The sequence below is a fragment of the Euprymna scolopes genome, chromosome 46 (genome assembly GCF_053919585.1).
Source record: "Euprymna scolopes isolate OS-2025 chromosome 46, ASM5391958v1, whole genome shotgun sequence".
Classification (NCBI taxonomy): domain Eukaryota; kingdom Metazoa; phylum Mollusca; class Cephalopoda; order Sepiida; family Sepiolidae; genus Euprymna; species Euprymna scolopes.
In genome coordinates, this window is record NC_136527.1 from 188,742,370 (window position 1) to 188,747,498 (window position 5,129).

The window sequence follows — 5,129 nt, forward strand, 5'->3', positions numbered from 1 at the left end:
TATTTTTATATAGTTTTTATTTTTTCAGTTTAAATTCAAGTTTCACGATATTTTTTTATCATATAAAGTTGTAATGTGGAAGCATAAATTAGTTACAAAACACTCTCACCTCCTCATATTAAGAATGGTTTTCAAAATAATAACGTTATTATTTCAGCTTGGCACCAAAAATACATAAGTACTAAAAATTTCATTTTTATTGCTCAATGTTTTTTCATTTTAAATTATAACATAAAATGGGTACTTGTATAGATTAATAAAGACATTAAAAATGAAAATATCGAGAAAAAAAACTTATATTGTACGTATCCATTATGGAATGAAGTTCTCTGGAAAAAATTACTTAATTTGATCAAGTAGTTTTTTTTTAATTTTTTTACAGCGAAAAGAAAAACAATTTGTTATGATACCAATCCAAAGGTAGCCATGTTTCGATTTTAGACCGAGTTATCTCCCCGTTGACTGTTCTAAAAATCCAAACACGGCTATCTACAGTGCGCTGTCATAAAAACGTATTTTTCCGATGTAAAAAAAAAATTAAATACATGAATAAATAACTACTCTATCAAATAAATGATTTTTTAGAGAACTTTAGTCCAAAACGGATACGTACAATATAACCTTTTTCGATATTCTCATTAAACTGTACAAATATCAATGAAATATATTTAATCACTTTAAAACTTCATCTGGGATTGTTTTTAATTTGTTAAAGAACATGGTTAATTTTAAATTTTAATCACATTTTCAATAATTATGTGATTATATTTTACCTTTAAGAGTCCCTTTTAGTGATTACCAGGTTTGAGGTAAAAAAAATTCATGAAGCATTTCTCTTACTGCTGTTTTCGGGTATACTTACAACGAATAAACACCCCAACCTGCCCATGTTAAGAACGGTCCTCGGAATAAACAGCCCTAACATTCCCATGTTAAGAATGGCTTTCAGATTAGACACCCACAACCTTGTCAGCATACCCGAAAACCGTCGTCGAGATTGTCGATAATATAGCATATTTCTTGGCTTTGGTAGGACGGTTATTTTAGGCGAACAACCACGCTGATAATTAATGTACCTATTTACAATGCCTCCCCCACGGGACAGAGTTAGACACCAGGGTCGTTTTTTTAACGTGGAGAAAAGGTACAAAAATAAAAATTGTCTCAGTCGTGAAGGATTTCTCCTATACTGAAAGAGAAGGAGAAATTGAAGTGTCGCATCTGAAGAACAGATACTACATTTTGATCTTGGCCAAAAGGCCAAAAACAATAAAAAATATGCTTTTATATTTGACGACAGAAGGAAAACATATAAACTTCATGCAGCCATTTTTTAAAGTAATGAAATCAATTGAATTTTACGAGAGAATTTTTTTAACATTTTTAAACTTAAAAAACTATCTGTGTTTTTTTAGATTAGGTCCACTAGCAATTTTGTGAAAAATATTGAATAATTCTACCCCGTCTTTTCAAGCTAATAACTCATCGAAAAATGTAATTCAAGCCCTAATTTTTTTTCAATTAAAAAGAGCAAGGACCAAGGTTTCATAAAAAAAAACGTTTTTTTTTTTAAGGTTTTAAACTTCGGACTTTACAGTTGAATTTCTAAAAAGCACTACATTTTTGTTGTTTTAAATTTGAATATATTACTTATTGATCTTTTATCTTCAATTTGTGCTATATAAAACTTTGGTGAGTAAATTAATTATTTACTGTTTAATAGACATTTCAAAATGGGAGGCTTGAATTAATTCAATCCCATGTTTTTCCAAGCTTATAACTACTCGAAAAATGTAAATTCAATTCCTTATTTTTTTTCAATTAAAGGAGCAAAGACCAAGGTTTCATTAAAAAAAAACACAAGAAATAACAAACGTGGTTTAACAAAAAAAAACTGTTTAAACTTCGGACTTTACAGGTAAATTTCTAAAAAACACTACTTTTTGGTTTTAAATTTGAATATATTATTTATTGATCTTTTATCTTCAATTTGTGATATATAAAACTTTGGTGAGTAAATTAATTATTTACTTTTTAATAGACACTTGAAAATATTATAATCGATTTATTGGAAAGCGCATAAAATTTCCATTGACCCTGAAAATATCGTAAAAATATATGATAAATTTTAAAAATTTAAAAATACTGAGCTTGTAAAATTCAATTAATTTCATTACTGTTTTTTTTTAAATATTACTTTTAAAACAACTTTAATAGTTTAGTTCGGAAAATTCATTACTGTTTAAAAAATATTTCTATTACTTTTAAAACAACTTTAATAGTTTATTTTGGAAGTATAATCCATAAAGAAAATAAACAACCCACTTTTAAAAGAGAAATTACGAGTTATTTATATTTTATTTGCAGTTTCGTGTTAGGGGTGTCGAAAATTCCTACAAAAATTCTGATACACCTATAGGTCCACCTTCACAATTATCTTATAAATGACAACTTTTATAGGTTTTCGACTATGCTGAATACGATAATCGCATTGAAATAAGTAGTTATCGAGGTATAAAAAGTTGTATTATGCATTGTATTCTTTGGCGGCCATCTTTTTATGCACGTGCAGTGTTAATCATAGATGAGTAGATTTGTTTATAGCGCGTAAAAATATGGCCGCCAAAGATTACAGTGCATAGCACAACTTTTTATATCTCGAGAACTACTTATTTCTGCAAATGTTCAAGTCGATTTTCGTATTCAGCATAGTCGAAAACCTGTAACAGTCGTCATTTAAAAGAAAACTCTGGAGGTGGACCTAATCTGAAAATTTACTAAAACATAAAATGACGTTTCAAAAAAACATATACAAAAGATAAAATGGGGGGGGGGGAATTATATTAAATGAAAAAGGTTACAATAAAAAAATAAAATGGGGGAAAAAAATTATATCAAATGAAAAAAGGGTACAATAAAAACGACATAAAACGAAAAAAAATAAAATGACAAAAAAAAGACAAAATGTAACTACACATGAAAAAAGAATAGCATCGAAAAGTAAGCCTAGTATTCGCGAAGAAGGAGGTAAGGCATGGGATGTAAATATTGTCTGTTTTTAGTTTCGATTTTACACCTCCTTAGAGGTGTCCAGAAATTGCGGTTGGCACACTGGGTGCCATCGCGGGGTATTGGGAATAGTTTTCAACTAGCAATAACAACGCCTCGGAAACTCCTCATTGGCTATTGTATCGCCGCTGCGCAAGAACAACGAAATGATCGTCTCCAACGAAATAGATAGCACAGACGCATTACAACCTTAGCGATCCCAAGTTTTCCTTTTCATGTATTAATTAAATCAGCGTATTATACAAAACTACTTTAAGCTAATATTATCAATCAGAAGAGTATCGTGCATCATTTAACAAATATATTTTATTCATTTATGCATGTAAAATAGTTTAAAACAGCCTTTGTTTATAGAAAATGCACGATTAAATACAGTTGTCTGCCTTTGACGTCCTTCACCTTTAAGAGTTATGAACACGTGAATACATGCGTGGCACATTTACAGTAGGTGCTATGTTGTGTGTTTTTACGATACTTTTTCGACATCAGTCCGTCAATACTTTTTGATATTTTTCCCAATAATATATATGTATATACATTTATAAATAAAAAAAATATTTACATATTTTTCCGATAATATATATATACATTTATAAATAAAAAAATATTTACATATTTTTTCCAATAATATATATATATATATATATATATATATATATATATATATATATATATATATATATATATGTATATATACATTTATAAAGAAAAAATATTTACATATTTTTTTCCAATAATATATATATATATATATATTTATAAATAAAAAAATATTTTCATAATTTTTTTCCAATAATATATATACATTTATAAATAAAAAAATATTTACATATTGTTTTTATGATAAAAAAAACGATTTGATTCGGAAATCTTAAGTAGGATTCTCACGATGTGTTTGCGCCGGCTATGAATTTTTATCCTGGCCCCCAAAATCAACAAATAAAATAAATTAATAAACGAATTAAAAAATAAAAATTGAGTAAATCTATATTATTCAATTATAATTGGAGAAAGAATCAAATATTATATTAATACAGTGAATTGAAATAGATCATGACATTATTACTTTATCAAAATGTAATGTTTATTGATGGCAAGGTAAAATTTGTTCTTTTATATTTTAATTTTTGGTAACCTTTATTCTGATTCATTATTTTGCGTTTAGGATAAGAATTACCTCACATATAACAACATTTATTATTAATAAAAATAACTTGCTTTCGAGTTCCCCAGGCAACGCAGGGTACCCTTGCTAGTAAAAAAAATAAAAATCTAACAAACCTGTGACAAAAACTTGGAGGCGTTTCCAAGGTACACGTTCTCTGGCACCGTGTCCTTTTTCCGATAGAGCTTTTTCGAGTACAGCCATTGCTGAGTGGATGTATGGAAGCCGATAACTTTTTTCTAAAAAAATAAATACACAAGTAAAATACTTTATAAGTGCAATTTCTAAGATATGTTAATATGTGTTATATGCCATTTGATAAATCACTGCATAGAAGATACTGCCAAGTCAGCTGCAACAAAAGTAAGCATTAGTAGAAAAAAATAAATATCTACATAAATAATAAACACATAAATAAACAATAAAAAATATAAAATAAAATAATCTAATCAATAAATCGTATAAATCAGAATATTAAAAATGTAGTTTAAAGAGCTCGGCGCCAAGTATTGATCTAAAAATGTAATTGATGCAACAAGTTGATCAAAATATGATTGATATGTGTTTCTAAATATACTTACTAGTTAGTATGTATGTTAAAAATGGCATTATAGTTATAATAACTTACATCTATGTTAAATCCAATATGTCGAACCACAAATTATTTAATATATATACTCATTATGTTAACGTTCATAACTTCATTTCCGAAATATTAATTAAATTTTAATTAAAATATTAAATAAATAAATAAAAAAATATAAATAGGATGTAATTAAGTTCATAGTAGAGGGAATTTAAGAATAAGGATAAACATGGTTGCATATAGTCTATAATTATTAGATCTGAACAATATTTATAAATATCATTAACTTGAATTAAAATTAATATTAGG

General features: G+C 27.1%; 1 non-coding gene across 1 annotated transcript; it reads right to left on the reverse strand.

The window, feature by feature from the left end:
* Nucleotides 1–3,075: 3,075 nt before the first annotated feature.
* On the reverse strand, nt 3,076–3,209 carry LOC145271990 (U4 spliceosomal RNA). Its single transcript, XR_013866125.1, has one exon. It is a non-coding gene; the product is annotated as a U4 spliceosomal RNA (small nuclear RNA).
* Nucleotides 3,210–5,129: the final 1,920 nt, after the last annotated feature.